The 17,117-nt window shown below is 51.6% G+C and overlaps 1 protein-coding gene across 2 annotated transcripts in view; it reads right to left on the bottom strand.

Moving 5' to 3' along the window:
* Positions 1-17,117, bottom strand: part of TIAM1 (TIAM Rac1 associated GEF 1) — a 228,821-nt gene that overhangs the window by 156,403 nt on the left and 55,301 nt on the right. For both annotated transcript variants that reach the window (XM_056109264.1, XM_056109265.1), the window contains one exon: positions 6,936-7,104. The gene's annotated coding sequence lies outside the window, so the exon portion shown is untranslated. The remainder of the gene's footprint in view (positions 1-6,935; positions 7,105-17,117) is intronic.

Here is a 17,117-nt window from a genome sequence, read left to right as displayed (position 1 = left end):
TAGGGACCCTCCTGTGTCACTGCTGAAATGCAGATTGACAGGCAGATGCTGAAGAAGCCATTTCTGGTTTACCCAGTTCCTGCCAGCAGAAAATGAATCCTGGGGAAAGCCCCCTGGAGAGGAAAGAAACGTCCCCAGTCCCCAGCCTTGGCCCATGCATCCCCACGACGGGGCCCTGAGAAAGTGCGTTTGGAGGAGACTCTTTCCAGCCAGCCCAGCTGGGAGGAGGCCCCTTTCTAAATCCTGAAACAGGAAGCTCAGAGATGAACACCCACCCAGGCTCCTGAAATCCCAGCCCGAGAACTGCTCAGGGTCCTTGTCTTGGCTGAGTCAGCAGAAAGTAGGGAGCCACTGGAGGGAAAAGAAGAAAGGTTCCAGGGTCTACAGAAGTACCCCTCAATTTGAAAGTGTTTTCAGAGCACTGATGGCCCATGGAGGGAGTGGGGAGCTGGATGGGGGATGAGGGCAGAAATCTGAAATAATAAGAGGAGAAAAATTTGGGGCTGGAGCAATAGCATAGTGAGTAGGGCATTTACCTTGCACGCAGCTGACCCAGGTTCAATTCCCAGCATTCCATATGGTCCCCCAAGCACCATCAGGAGTAATTCCTGAGTGCAGAGCCAGGAGTAACCAACCCCTGTACAACGCCAGGTGTGACCCAAAAAGTAGAAAAAAAAAGAGGAGGAAAAATTCAAACTGCTCATTTTCCCACCACAGCCCCTCCACACACAGCTCCTTTCGCAAAGGTGACCCCAAAATGTCAGTGGCTGAAGCACTAACTCACCCCCAGACTACCTGGCAACTGACAGATATTCCTGCATCCTGACAAATGACTTCTCTCCAACTTCACTCTTTCTATTTACACACACACACACACACACACACACACACACACACACACACACAAACACACACACACACGGCTAACACATTGCCTTTCCATCACCTTATGTGTCACAAAAACAAGTTTGGGTCAGATAAGGACTTTTGCTTCTTTCTTCATTCATTTGTGGCAGTTTTGACAGAGACCGGAAGTGTCCACCTCCTGACAACAAACCAACACATACCCAGGCATGTTCAGTAACAAAAACCATAGGTAAGCGTGAGAACGGTGGGTATTTTGGCAGCAGCAATAAGAAGGACCAACTACACAGCGGCTGGGGCAGAGCCTCAAAGGGCCAGAGTGCAGGTCTGGCAGGTATAAGGTCCTGAGTTCGCACCTCCCCCAGACATAACCCCCGAAGCACAGCCAGGCTGAAGCCTCAAAACTGTCAGAAACTGCACGGCTGGGCAGAGGAACAGAGGACTGGCCCTCAAGCACAGCTGGGGACTGCCCCTGCCACCCCCAAAAAAGGAAATAATGAAATTATGTAGCACTGTATCACTGTCCTCCTGTTGTTCATCGATTTGCTCGAGCGGACCCAGTAACTTCTCCGTTGTGAGACTTGTTGTTACTGTGTCTGGCATATCGAATACATCACGGGGAGCTTGCCAGGCTTTGCTGTGCGGGCGAGATACTCTGTGTAGCTTGCCGGGCTCTCCGAGAGGGGTGGAGGAATCGAACTCAGGTCAGCCAAGTTGGCTGCGTGCAAGGCAAACACCCTACTGCTGTACTATCACTCCATAGCACAATGAAATTATGAAAATAAGGCCATCTCATCTCAAACCAGAACTTGTTCCCAATTTTTTTCTTTTTTTTTTAGGTTTGGTGGCCACATCCAAGTGCACACAGCAATCACGCCTGTCTCTGAGCTCAGGGATCATTCCTGGCAGAGCTTAGGGGAACATATGTGGTGCCAGGGAATCAAACCCATGTCAGCGGTGTGCAAGACAAGTGCCTTACCCACTGTACTTTCTCTCCGGCCACTCATTCTCATTTTAAACCTACTGAGCTCTCAGTCTCCGACTTAACTTGGAGAGCACCATACACTACCTTTTTGAGGGTAGTTGGCGCATTGGGATAATAAGCCAGAGGTAGCACTGTAGCACTGACCTCCCCTTATTCATTGATTTGCTCGAGCGGGCACCAGCAACGTCTCCATTGTGAGACTTGTTGTTACTGTTTTTTTGGCATATTGAATACGCCATGGGGAGCTTGCCAAGCTCTGCCATGCGGGCGGGATACTCTTAGTAACTTGCCGTGCTCTCTGAGAGGGATGGAGGAATTGCAAGGCAAATGCCCTACCCTCTGTGTTATGGCTCCAGCCCAAGCCAGAGGTAGTATAATGTTTTAGAAACAAGAACCAACTCCCAGTTTTTGCCACCAACTGGCTTCTCCAACTTCCTTTTCAAGAAACTAAAGTTCTGGTTGGACTGCACGCTGCCCCAGGGCCTTTGCCTATGCTCTTCCTCTGCCTGCAGCCTTCTTTCAGGTACCCAACTAAATGCACTTAATCTGACTCAAAGATCATACCTCAAGGGTGGCCTTCCCTGGTCTCCAGCCCAAAGGGCAACTCAGCTTACTCCGATTTCCCTACGTATCCCCTCCGCGAGCTGACCACAGCTGGAACCAAGGAGAGAATTAAGACCTTACAGAACATATCCAGCAGTGCTGCAGGATACTCCCAGGACAGTGCTCTGGGGAATGTGTGGTGCCAGAGGTTGAACCCAGAGCTCTCACATGCAATGCCCCCACTCCAGTCCCTTGAGCTGCCTTCCTGGGCCACTGAGGAATGACTTCTCTCATTCCTCTTACCCAATCCTCTTCCTAGCTTCCTATGCTTTGGGGGAGCTACAACGCTCAGGGGTTATTCCTGCATGCAGGAATCACTCCTGGTGGTGCTCAGGAGACTATATGGAGTGCCGGGGATCGAACCCAAGGCAGCCGCATGGGAAGGCAAACGCCTTACCCACTGTATTAATCACTCTGGCTTCATGAAGGGAGATTTTTAAAGCAGTGAGTATAATTATGATCCCTGTGTCAAGGTAAATGGTCTTGGTATCAATAGCAAAAAGCCAAGAGCCAAAAACACACAACTAAACAAAAGTAAGAAAATGAGATCAGAGCCAGAGAGATAGCACAGCAGGTAGGGCATTTGCCTTGCACGCGGCTGACCTGGCTTCGATCCCCAGCATCCCATATGGTCCTCCAAGCACCGCCAGGAATAATTCCTGAGTGCAGAGCCAGGAGTAACCCCTGAGTATCACTGGGTGTGACCCAAAAAGCAAAAAAGGAAAAAATAAAAATGAAATAAGACCAGGGAAACTCAGAATCAACTCGTCTCCTTCAGAACCAAGGAAGGCGTCATCGTATTTGTGGGGTTAGGATGTGGAATGACTTGGGGGCAGACCAGACATTCAAGTATTCCCTCCAAACAGTGAGCTGCATTCCCCACCTGCACTCAAGGAAGAACAGGAAAACGCCCTGCTTCAGGCCTGACTTCTGGGCCAACCTGCCACAGCTTGTACCACTCAGGAACGAATCATGCAAAAGAGAATGCAACCATCATGGCCAAACAAATCTCGAGCAAAACTTGTCATATTCAGTGGGACTGAAAACTGAATTTGGAGAGACACATTTCCAACTTCTTGACTTGAAATGGACTGAAGTTTTCATTAAGAATACAGAGTCGGGTCTGGAGTAATAGGACAGCTGGTAGGGCATTTGCCTTGCACGAGGACGAGCCGGGTTCGATTCCCGGCATCCCATATGGTCCTCTGAGCAACACCAGGAGTAATTCCTGAGTGCAGAACCAGGAGTAACCCCTGTGCATTGCCAGTGTGACCCAAAAAGAAAAAAAAAAAAAAGAATATAGAGTCTGGGCTGGAGCAGAGAGAGCATTTGCCTTGCGTGCGGCCAACCAGGGTTTAATCCTCAGCATCCTATATGATCCCACAAGCATTGCCAGGAGTTATTCTGCTGATCACAACACTGTGGATGGCCCCTCTGCCAGGAGTGATCTGGACAACAATGCCAGGAGTGATTGCTTAGCACAGAGCCTGGAGTAAGCCCTGAGTGGTCCCAAGAACAAACAAAAAAACCAACTCCAACCAAAAAAGGCTAGCACATGTTTTACTCGCAAGGTCCCAGGGACCATATGGTTTCCAAGCACTACCAGGAGCAGGCCCCTGCACTGCCAGGGGTGTCCCCTCCCCGACAAAACTAAAAACAGAACAATATTTCACTGACACACATCCACACAGAGGCAAGAACTATGCAAACATTTTAAAATGCAAACATTTTAAAAGTGTCTCTTATGATCAGAGGGGCTGGCTGGTGAGGTCATTTTGCTTTTTTTTTTTTTGGCTTTTTTTTTGCGGGGGGGGGGGGATGATCACACCCAGCAATGCTCATGGGTTACTCCTGGCTCTGTGCTCAGGAATTACTCCTGGCCGTGCTTGGGGGACCATATGAGATGCCAGGATTGAACCTGGATTGGCAGCATGCAAGGCAAACGCCCTACCCGCTGTACTATTTCTCCGGCCCTGGTCATCTTGATTTTTAAAATTATACTCATACTTTTTAACTGTCTACCCTAAATTTAGCTGGAGCGATAGCACAGCTGTAGGGCGTTCGCCTTACAAGCGGCCAACATGGCCGACCCGAGTTCGATTCCTCCGCCCCTCTCGGAGAGCCCGGCAAGCTACCGAGAGTATCTCACCCGCACGGCAGAGCCTGGCAAGCTCCCCGTGACGTATTCGATATGCCAAACACAGTAACAACAAAGTCTCCAATGGAGACGTTACTGGGCCCGCTCGAGCAAATCAACGATCAACGGGAGGGCCTTACCCTAAATTTATTAATTCACTCATCTATTTTTTTAAAAATGGTTTTGGAGCCACACCTGACAATGATCAAAGATTATCCTTGCTCTGCATGCAGGGATTCCTCCTGGCAGTGCTCAGGGCCCTTATGGAATGCTGGAGAGCAAAGCTCGGTCAGCCACATGCAAGGCAGGAGCCCTAGCTGCTGTACTCTCTCTCCGGTCCTTGTAATTTCTTTATTTTTTACTTTTGGGGTTACACCCAGAGATGCTCAGGGCTTACTCCTGGCTCTACACTGAGGAATTACTCCTGGTGGTGTTGGAGAGACCCAATAGGATGCCGAGGATCGAGCCCGGGTTGGCCGCATGAAAGGCAAATGCCCTCCCTGCTGTACTATCGCTAAGACCCCTTGTAATTCATTTTAATGAAAGAAAAAAAATAGGTAAAAATCGCACCTGGATTGAACCTGGATTCTTGGATAAATGGCAAAGTCAGGATGCAGGCACGAGGCAGACGGGGCCACAAAATGTCTCCAAACTCAAGCAGCAGACAGATGTCTTAGGGCGGACCAGACGTTCAAGCAAACAGCCTCATGCAGACAGAACAACTCCCAGTGGCCACTGACTCGACCTCTACAGCACTCCTTCTCCCATCCTAGCCAATCTCTTGCTGGCGGGGACCATGCCTCATGTGACATCTGGCTGGTTAGCTAGACCAAGACAGACTTTTTGCTTGCTTATTTTTTGGGGGGCCACACCCGGCGATACTCGTGTCCTACTCCTGGCTCTGAGCTCAGGGATCACTCCTGGCAGTGATCAGGGGACCTAAGGCAGTTCTGGGGGTCGAACACGGAATCAGCTGCGTGCAAGACAAGCGCCGTAACCTTTCTACTCGCCCTCTGGCTCCCCGGCTCAGGTCACAGACAGCCCTTCACACTAGCAAGGCTCACTGTCTATTCTGCCTGTACATCCGCCACCCAGGGAGACCCAGAATGGGCCCAGGAGGACCCCATTTCTGTCCCCATCAAGTCCCAAGTTCACTTCAAAGCCGAGACTTTCTGCCTTCAGCGAGGGCCGGTGCGAAACAAGCACGAGGCCTCGGATGATGTAAGTCAATTATAATTATTAATAATATAATTTTCACTCCCCTTGAGGTATTTAAAAACTCATTAAAATAAACCTAATGATCACCCTTCAATGACTTGAAAACAGACCTCCAAAATTGCCGGCGAAAGGAGGAGATGTATTTGTTTCGAAGTTAAATTTGAAGCGAAAAAAATCACAAGACAACAGATTGCAAATTTAAAATTAGATTCTAGTGGGAGGTCTTGGTTTTGAGCCTGCTTTTTTTATTTTTTTTTTTCCCCTTTTTCCTTTTTCCCAACCGGAGGCTGGGCATGAAGACGGGGAGCAAAAAAAAAAAAAAAAAGAGCTAAGATTAAACTGAGACGAAGTTCTGAAAGTTTCTGCTAACATCTTTACAAACCCCTGCAAAGGGTTTTTGCCAAGTCACACATGCAAAGAAGACACTCCCCTCCACACCCCCCTTCCCTTCCCACCAGTCCCCTGCCAAAAAAAAAAAAAAAAAGGCAGAGACTTAAAACAGGTATGTTTTGCAATAAATAAAAGATGATCTTGGATTTAGAAAGATTATTATTTGGACTGAATTTATTTCGCTTTTTAAAAGATTAGCCGAACCAGAAACAAAAGAAATGATTGTTTGGAAGTTTAGATTCTGGAGACCAGGGTTGGCTTTCTGCAAAATACACCCAACCCAGTGGAAAGACATGAGGCTCAGGGGAAAAGTGTAAAATATCTCAAGGGAAGTCCACAGGGACAGAAAAGATTTTTGTAGGTACCTGCGCTCTCTCTCTCTCTCTCTCTCTCTCTCTCTCCCCTCACTCTTTCTCCTTCTCCCTCTCTCTCCCTTTCTCTCCCTTCTCTCTCTCGCTCTCCCTCCCTCCCTCTGTTTCTGTATCTCTGTCTCTGTCTCTCTCTCTCTCTCTCTCTCTCTCTCTCTCTCTCTCTCTCTCTCTCTGTTTTAAGGCTTAATGCCTTTGAATTGTTAGATGGGTGTAGCCCTAATCCCAAGAGATGAGTCCAAATTCTTTTTCCCACAAGAGGAATACAAGACAGCAAATCCATCTATACTCAGAGGTACCTGCCCTGCCCCCACAGCAGCATCCCAGCGACCTCGTCGAGGCCCCAGAAGACAGATGAGGATGCACCTACCTGCAGAGGCAACAGTGGTCCCCAGCCCAGCCGGTCCTGAGAGCCGTGGGGCATTTAGGTCCCGAGAGTGGAAATGGCCACGGGGCAAAGGGGCTGGACGTCAATCAGCACCTGGGCCTGGAGGTGGACATCGGGGACTCCTCTGACGCGGGAAGAACGTGCCCCAGACCTGGAGAGGACGGGAGGGAACGTAGAAAAGAAAAGAAAAAAGGCAACGGTCAGACAGGCCTATTTCAAGGTTCCCCCCAACTCGGTGGGCCTCCTGCATCCAGCCACTCGGAGTGAAAGGCTCAAGCCCAAGGAGGCGATATTTTGTTCCAGAGAGGTGACTTATGACACTTGTCTGCAGATCCACAAAGACAAACCGAATGGCATGTTTTTTTAATTTATTTAATTTTATTTTTATTAGTGAGACATCATGAGGTACAGTTGTAGACTTACAAATTTTTGTGCTTGGGTTTCAATAATACAATGATCAAATATCCATCCCTCCACCAGTGCCCATTTCCCACCACCACGGATCCCAATATCCCTCCCACTCCCCATCCCCCCCATCCCACCCTGCCATGTTTGTGGTCATCAGCAGCTTTTACAAAGTGACTGGAACATTCGAACCCATCTCAGTGGACGAAGAGGTCCGGTCACCAAGACAGTTCCCTGAGGGGTGATTTCCCTCCCAAGAGGCAAAAAAAAAAAAAGTCAGTCACAGCGATGCTTGAAATACAGCTGTATTTATAAATTGAAAAAGAAAAAAAAATTAAAAATTTAAAAAATAAAATTAAGGTGGAATTCATGCCCAATTCAATCAGCTAATCAGTGGCTGAATAAATAGCAGTACTCCTACAAAAAAAAAAATTTAAAAATACAAGGAAACACCACGACCCAATTAAATGCATGACCTATCGTGTGCAGGTTTTCCTAAGATGGCAAACATCAACCTCAGAAGAAACACAGAAAAGAAAGTGGGGGGGGATTGTTTAGGTAAAGGAGCACCATGTTCTTTAACACAGAAAAGAAACTGACCAGGGACACCAGCACACAAGCAGGATTTCAAAGCCTCCTGTGGCTGCCCGCTGAGGTGAGGCGGCAGCTACTAGGGAAGGAGAAAGGGTGGCGGGTGCCTTGCTGTCACTGCCTCTGATCACCCAGGGCTGTCTGCCACCAACCTTGGCCACTGCTGGCTACAGCAGGACGTGGAGACTTGGGGCGGGAACACAGGGCAAACCGCTATTTAATGGGTATACAGAGATGTCACGGACATCAATAAATGCACCCATGCAGAGAGAGAGAGGGGAGGGGAAGAGAGAGAGAGAAAGAGTAAGTGAGTGATAGAGCGAGGGAGAGAAAGAGGGAGAGAGAAAGAAAGAGAATGGGAGAGAGGGAAGGAGAGAGGAAGAGAGAGAAGAGAGGGAGAGGGAGGAAGAGGGAGAGAGAAGAAAAAGGGCAAGAGGGGGAAGAAGAGGGAGAGAGGGAGAGAGGGAGAGAGAGAGAGGGAGAAAGATAAGAGAGAGGAGAGGGTGAGGGAGGAAAAGGGAGAGAGAGGGAGAGAGAAGAGAGGGAGAGAGAGGGAGAGAGGAAGAGAGGGAGAGAGAGAAAGAGAGAGAAAGAGAGCAGGAGAGAGAGGGAGAGAGAGAGAGAGAGAGAGAGAGAAAGAGAGAAATCAGCCAAGTGCCCAAACCTGTCTCAGAAAACGAGATCTTGCCGGGAGCAAGATGGTGGGTCCTGCAGCCCTCCCCCCCCCCCCCCGTGGTGCTCCCCTTTCTCCTGCTGCCAGCCCTCGGACCCCTCTCTTTCTCTCTCTCTCTGGGGCACCCTCCTCCCCGCCGCTCAATGCAAAGTTTCCAATTTCCAAAGCAGTTCCTGAATCGCTTAGGAACTGGCAGAAATTAATAAGCGAGGGCCCATTTATATTGAAATGGACTCATTACGGTACCAGCTGCCAATAATTTGCCAGGCTGGGTCCTCGCTGGCACGCGGGGCCTCGGCGGCTGGGTCTCCACCTGCGCGGCGGAGGCTGAGCGTGCAGTTTCCATAGGCCTGAAAGAATCCGGATTCCATGGACCAGAACCACAAGTTTCCTCGGCCTGCCTCAGAGCTCCGGGCAGACTCCCCAGGGAAGCGCGGGAGCATGACCAGGCACGGCTTAGGAAACATTTAGTAAAGCTAAAGAGTGTCTGGTAGGACATTAAAGAAAAAAAAAGGGGTGGGGGGTGGAATCACAGCTGGTGTTCTTGGGTAATTCCCTATGAATTTGGGGGGTTGCTCCCATAGGTGCTCGGAGGACCTTGCTATGCCAGGGATCAAATCTGGGGCTCCCTCACACCCTCCAGCTTTAGAGCCACACCCCTAGTGCTAACATTTTAAATCATTTCCTTTTCCAAAAATGTTTAAATTGAGTTTCTGTGGTTTACAATGCTATTAATCATGGTTTCTCATGCACATAAATCTCTTTTGAATTTTTTTTCTCTTCAATTCTAGGCACGGGGATTTGCAACACTGCTAATGATCCAGTTTCCTGCAGGCACAATGTCCCTAAACCATCCCGTCCATCAGAGTGACCCCCCTCAGCCCCTCCCCTCACCCTGGGGAGCTCGTTATCAGGTTCTGTGGCCTTTAGTCATTTGTTATTCCCTGACTATGTTTCTTTATATGCCACACAGGCGGCAGATCTACCTGCATCTGTTCCTCACCTTCTGACTAATTAAAAAAAATTAATACAAATTAAAGGGGGGGGGCTGGAGCAGTAGCAAAGCAGGTAGGGTATTTGCCTTGCCCGTGGCTGATCTGGGTTGGATCCCCGACACCCCATATGGTCCCGTGAGCCCCGCCAGGTATGATGTCTGAGCGCAGAGTCAGGAGTAAGCCCTGAGCACCCCTGGGTGTGCCCCTACCCAAACAGACAAACAGAAAAAAACAAACCCAAATATTAAAATGAAAAGGAGGGGGCCTGAGTGATAGTATAGTGGGTAGGGCATTTGCCTTGCATGCGGCCGACCCGGGTTCAATCCCCGGCATCCCATATGGTCCCCCAAGTACCGCCAGGAGTAATTCTTGAGCGCAGAGCCAAAAGTAATCCCTGAGCATCGCTGGGTGTGACCCAAAAAGAAAAGCAAATGAAAAGGAGGTTCAGAGAGACAGTATAGATGGTCAGAAACCAGAGCACCATGGGACGAGGGCCGCTACACATAAAAACTTTTCCAAGTATTTTTTTCATTTCATAAATTGGACACATTTGCATGACACCCTGTGAGTGCCATTGTTGTAATATTCATCACGCGACAAGATTAGTACCAAATTACTGTCTCCACGCACCTGTTCACTAGCTGTCTACAGGTTCCCGAGCTCTTACTTACCACAACTCTAGGCCCTTAAGCACCATCAGTCTCACCCGCAACTGCCTGTCCCTGGCAAACACCATTCGGCTCTGGTTAGGAGGTTTGTTTTATTTTGCTTTTTGGTTTTGGGTCACACCCAGTGATGCTCAGGGGTTCCTCCTGACTCTGCACTCAGGAATTACTCCTGGTGGTGCTGAAGGACCGACCCCCCATGGGATGCCGGGGATGGAACCCAGGTCGGCCACATACAAGGCAAAAGCCCTACCTGCTGTACAATTGCTCTGGCCCCACTATGTGTCTTCTAGGCTGAACTTTTCCTGAAGTCACATCTAAGTGAACTCATCCAGGGCTGCTGTATGTCCTTGAGTACGATGCCCTCCTGAGCTACCTAGGCTATGTCCAATGACAGGATCTGATTCTTTTTCTTTTTCTTTCTTTCTTTTTGGGTCACACTCAGTAATGCTCAGGGTTTATTCCTAGCTCCGCACTCAGGAATTACTCCTGGCAGTGCTTGGGGGACCATATGGGATGCCAGGGATCGAACCCGGGTCGGCTGCGTGCAAGGCAAACATCCTCCCTGCTGTACTATCATTCCAGCCCTGGGATCAGATTCTTTCTCAGGATGGAGGAAGAAATATTGCATGGAGTGCACAGATACTTGTGGCAGGAGCTATTCTGAGACATGTGGCCGTGGCCTCGTGGTACAGAGAGCACAGCTGGGACCCCACATGTGGCCAGGTGGCCGCTCCACACCTTTGGCGGGGTAGGACCAGAGATGCATATATGAGGTTCCCCAGACCCCTAAATGCTGGCAGGAAACATGTGGCTATGTGTCTCTGGTACTTTTCCTTTGGGTTTAGTGGCATGCTGTGGGTATCTGTGGCCCGGCCTGTGGCTGCTGAGAAGCCACATCCATCCGCGTGACACTGGCTTATACAAAAAGCAGGTTGCAATATGCCAATAAACTGGCATCTGACCCTCAGGTGGGTCAAGATGTGGAGACCGGTGGGTGCCACTGGTGGATCATGTCCGAGTGTAGCTTAATGATGATAAACTGTGGCGCTGACATCAACATATTGCCGTGGCCCCCACAACTAAGGCTCCTGGCCATTCCCCCTAAAACCACACACATTTGATCTCGCAGGGAGGTGGCGAGACCCCAAGCTCAGGGCTGGGAGTTTCCACGATAGACCCCGCAGGTTCAACCTCAACTCTGTCACGGAACTGAGGGTCATTAGAAGCAAACTCAAGCACCAGGGAGGCGGTACTGGGGGAAAACACCTGGCCGGCTTGGTTGAGGCCCCAGGTTCAATCCCCAGCCCCGGGGAAGAAAGGCACAAAAGAAGTCAATTCAAAATGACAGCTCTACCCCTCAACACACGAGGATCATGACCGTCCCTGAGCCCGGGGGATGTTGTAAGCATCAAACGACATCACTGGTGTCTGGTGTCTCATGATTCACTTAATGCCTACCTTGCAGCCAGGCCTTAATTAATCAACTGTCAGCTATCTTTTTTATTTAGTATTTTTCTTTCGTTCCTTTTCTTGTTTGTTTGGGGGCCATATCTGGCAGTGCTCAGGACTTACTCCTGACTCTGTGCTCAGGACTCACTCCTGGTGGTGCCTGGGGGACCAGAGGTGGTGCTGCGGCGTCAAACCAGGGTCAGGCATGTGCAAGGCAAGCGCCTTAACTCCCGGACGATCTCTCTGGCATCTGGACTTTTGTTTTAATCTTATTTTTTCAATCTTTGTATCCTATTTTTATCTTTTTATCTGTTGTTTGGGGGCCACGCCTGATGGTGTGCTGGGGATATTCCCAGCACAGGTGCTCAGGAATTCCTCCTGGCCTTCTCAGGGAACCACGCTGTGCTAAAAACAAACTCCAGCTTCCTGTATAGAAAGGCTGTGATCCACTGGGTTCTGAGCTCTCTCTCTCTCTCTCTCTCTCTCTCTCTCTCTCTCTCTCTCTCTCTCTCACACACACACACACACACACACACACACACACACACTCTTTCTCACCCTCTCACTCTTCTCTGTCTCATTCTTTCATTTCTTTTTCAATAACCAAACAAAGAGCCAGGAACAGATGAATGACTGGAATGATCAAACTGGAGCTCAGAAATTCAGGTTGAAAAGCAGTGTTTTTCTGTACTCAAGGAATATGCTTGATTCAATTTTCAGCGTATTTTATGCCTTCGGGCCTTACATTCAGATCTTTCATTCATGTTGAATTAATTTTTTGTGTGTACATGGTGTAAGGTGGTGGTCACTCTTGTGTGTGTGTGAAACAAATAAAATAAAAAACAAAACGTTTTTGATTTTATTATTGGGCTACCCCTGACACTGCACAGAGCTTCCTCCTGGCTCTGTGCTCAGGGAGTCCTCCTGGCGGGTTCAGGGGCTAGAAGTGGCCATGTGCATGGCAAGCTCACATAGGCCCAGCAACTGTCCTGGTGGACCCGGGGACCTGGCCCCCTCCCCAACACTGCAACTGTGAGTCTCATCTCTGCCGACCAGTAAGAGCAATGACAGGGAGAGTCTGCAAGCGACGCAGCCAGGGATGGTCCCATACGGGAGTTGAGCGGCTGCAGTGTCATCCCTGGCTGGGGCCATGCCTGACATGCAGAAACCTCAGGCAGTCCCCAATGAAAATGGGACCAAGTGGACAAGCACCTCACCCAATCATGTGCAAGGACCAGGCAGGCAGGGGAAGGGGAACCCCATTCATCTACTTCCCTTCTTGATCTTTCAACCACTGTGGCATTTGAGGGGAGACCCTGGAGGGGACTTTCGGAGGTTTCCAAAACCAACGGCTGGGGAAAAGAACTCCAAGGGCTGGAGGGAGTATGAAGCTTAACGAGCTTGTCCTGCCACCAGCCGGCCCTGGATTGGTCCCCTTCACTGCATAAGATCCCCAGAGCACCAGCAGGCACCACTCCTGAGCACAAAGCCAGGAAGAGCCCTTCAGCACCGCAAGGTGTACATCCCACCCCTGCATTTAATGCATGCACTCCACCTGGGTGTGGTTCCTGGCACTGCAGGGTACTAAAGCACTGGCTGGGAGCCAGCCAGAGCACCAGAATGAGAGTAGCCCCTGAGCACTGCTGGATGAGTCCCACCCCATGCACACCCCTCCCCCACTCCCCAATCCCTGCACCAGAAATGGTACCATGGAAACTGGAATTGAGTGTCAGAAGAGAAGTGCATCCTGGGAGGAGGCAGAAGCAGAGGGAGAGCGCGGGGCAGAATGAGGGGGGTGGGATGAGGGGGATGGGCAGGCGAGACCCATGGCAGGGCTTGCAGCAGGCACTGGAACCACAACAAGCAGCACAGCTGGAAGACCTACAGGAGGAGGAGTTCGCGGCTCTGAGATCAGAGAGAAGTTCCCACCGGATTCCTCTAGGGGCTGAGCCCTGAAGGGATGGCCCCCACCTGGGCTCCCCTGAATGGTTCTTATATTGATAGATTATTTTTGGGGGGTGGTCAAGATTGAGGTTAACACACCGGTGTGCTCAGGGGACCATATGGGGTGCTGAGGATGGAACCCCGGGCTGGCGGCAGGCAAGGCCAGCATCCTCCCGGCTGTGCCCTCACCCGGGGCCCTCCTGGCAATGTGCTCTGGAGCGATCCCCTGGCGGTGCTCAGGGGGACCCCAGAGGGTGGGGAGACTCGAACCGGGATCTTGAACGAGGCAGCCATATACAAGGCAAGGGTCTGGACTCCTGTATTATCTCAGGGGCCCCGATGGTGGACTTTGCCAAGCAACCCGCAGCAGGGGAGCTGGGGAGGCAGACACCGAGAGGATTCAGAGCCTTATCCCCTCCCGGAAATCCCCTTGGAGAGATCCTCTCCCCTAAACTGAGAAGTTGGGGGGACGGGGCTTGTGTAGAGAAAGTCGCGGGTTCACAAGCACACCTGGTCACGCTGGCAGATGACCGGGGCTCAGCTGGGGCAGAGAGACAGTGCTCTCGGGAGGACCGTTCCAGTCTGTGTGAACCCCAAGATGACACCAGGATTCCTCTGTGGCCTGCTTAGGGGTACCCCAGGGCACTGAGGGTACGGGGAAGGAATGTCAAAGCCTGGGCGCTCGGGGATAAACAAAGCTCTCCCCAGAGAGAGGGCAGGCACCCCAAACTCCTCCTCCAAAAAAAAAAAATAAATAAACAAACCAAAAAACCACAGGCAAAGTGGGTTAATGCAACCCACATCTCTGAGGCAAATATAGCACAAGACACCCCTAAATGGTCAAATAACACACCCCTGAAGGCTCTGTATTATCTCAGGAGCCCCGATGGTGGACTCACAGTCTGAGCAGGGCACACTCGTGGTATCTCCAAAGGGGACCCCAAGGGAGCTTAGAAAAACATGCTCCCAGAACCCCGAGCTGCAGGCCAAGTGTCACTGGAAAGCCCTGTGCAATCTGTCGCTTTCATTTTAGAACAGGGATCCAACAGGTTCCCCGGGACAGGGATGGCCCTGTCTCTTACGGGCAAGTGGCTGCAGACGTGGTGAGGGTCCCCGTGCCCTGAGGAAATGCTTCCTCCTCTCCCAGCACTGTCTCCAGGGCGCTGTCTCCAAGGCTCCGGGCCAAGAGCCTCCCCAGGTTCTCTCCGGGTTCTTGGCGTTTTCCACCCACAGCCTCAGCTCAGACAAGTCCCACACTGCCGTCCTCACAAAAACACTCCCTCCTGGCTCTAAGTGACAGCCCTGCAGTCCCGAGGGACCAGCAAATCACTCCAATCCTCCCCCCCCCGGCACCACCCCCAAATGAGGACTTCCAGTCCTTCCCAAACCAGGACTCACAGGAGCCACCCCGCCCCTGCCTTCCTGTAATAGATGAACCACAGGCACCGCGTCATTTCCCAGCACCACAGACCGTCTCTGTGGTTCACTCCTGAAGGATTCCATGGCACGTGGCGATGACCGAGACCCCACCCTGACACGGGCAGAAGCTGCTCGGGGTCGCCAATGCCTGAGTCCAGCCTGAGCTCTGGCGGGAGAAGGCCGCAGAGATGACCCAAGACACAGAAAGAGTGGGGTGGCCGTGTGTGTGGCAATCAGAGCCTGGCGAGGGTCGCGCTGCTCTGTGGCCCTAACTGGCTTTCCCAGGACGAGGAACTGTGGTACTGGGCAGGAATGGCCCCGGGAGAAGGGGACACCACGCTCCCTGTTTCATCGTTCACCTCCCACACCAGGCATGGTCTCCCAACACTGCGCATACTCCTGTCTCTCCCAGCCAAGCCACCGTGCTCCTCACGAGCTGGAGATGCCAGCCCAGACCCCGTCCCTTCCCACCAGGCAGCATCGCTCTCTGCAGAAGACACCCCATGACTGGATTCCTTCTGGTTTCCCAGCATAGGGAAGGGGGCGCCCTTCTTCTAAGCAACACTGTCCTGGTCCCTGGTGCCCTGCCAACCCAGGCTGCTGTCCACCCAACACTGTCTCCAGGCCCCTCAGCCCACTCCGGGGTCTTCACCAGCAGCAAACCCCCAAACTGGGTCTGAGGCAGGAGGAAGTTCTGTCAGGCCAAGCAAGGCAAGAGACTGGGGGGCCCTGGAGTCATCAGGGCAGGACCCCACGGCCGTTTCCCTGTGTTCCTGTCACCCCAGGTGCAGTCCCTAGTCAGGCTCTTTCCCACACCAAGTGGCAGAGCCATCCTGGGTCAGGGACGGGCTCCCAGGGCTGAGGTCACACACCCCTGAGGCCCGTGTGGCAACTCAGCCAGGCAGTCACCTGGACTGGGAATGCCCACACCTGACCTGAGGGGATGAAAGTGCCCAGGCCACCACCTCCTCCACGGTCACAGGACTAGTGGCCCAACCGCTCCCCCCACAGGGAGCTCATCCCCACCCCACCTCTATTCCCCTTCCCACACTCCGTTCTGCTCCAGTTACCTGGCAGAGGGTCACAGGGTCCAGAAAACAGCTGGAAAAACTCTGGCAAGCCAGAGAACCAGAGGGAGGAAGAGAGGGCGGAAACGCTACGAGCCTGTTGGTGTGTGTGGTCACAGAGGCATTGGTTTAAGTAGCCAGAGCCAACGAGCGAATAACGCGGGGTGGAAAACGGGCACCCGACTTCAAAGGTACCTCCTGGCGCGCCAGAGAGGCAGTAGGACAGAGAAGGTGCCCACCTTGCCTATGGCTGCGGCTCGGTTCAAACCCCAACACCACGCGAGGTCTCGGAGCCCCTCCAGGTATGGCCCCTGAGCCCAGAGGTCAATCTGGTCCCCTAGCACAGCCAACCTGAGCGCCCTCTCAAAAAAATAAAAATAAAAAAAAAAGAGAACCAACTAAAGTTCTGGCTTCAATCCCATCATCCTAGGGGTGCCCCCAAGCACCGGCCAGGAAAGGCAGAACTAGAAGTCGACCCTGAGCAGCCTGGCTGTGGGCTCCAAAACCAAACAAAAACCAAGGATAACTGCAGCAAAGGAGACTGCCTGCCTGTAGCCTGGGGCTAGAGTTGGATCCCCCAACATTGCCCTCAACAAGCGCTGAGTGTGGGTGGACCCAGCAGCCACACTGACTGGGAGACTCCCCCAGAGCCGTAACAGAGCAATTTAAGGGCCTGACATCTAGGCAAGAATGAGAGTTGAATGAATGCCATCACCATGCCTGTGTGAGGTCCAGGGCAATGGCGGCAAGCAATGAAAGCAGAATGCGCAAATACCACAAGGAAACAGTGTGTGACCCTCTCCACATCCAAACACACACACACACACACACACACACACACACGCACAGCACCGTGTCCAAGAGTTTGAGTACCACAACCAAGCAAACACTGATCTCCAAGTCATCACAACAATGTGGCCGGGGGGAGCAGGAAGAGAAGGGCAAAAGACAGA

Source organism: Sorex fumeus, unplaced genomic scaffold (genome assembly GCF_029834395.1).
Source record: "Sorex fumeus unplaced genomic scaffold, SorFum_2.1 ptg000265l, whole genome shotgun sequence".
Lineage (NCBI taxonomy): Eukaryota > Metazoa > Chordata > Mammalia > Eulipotyphla > Soricidae > Sorex > Sorex fumeus.
This window is presented reverse-complemented; position numbering and strand designations above follow the sequence as displayed.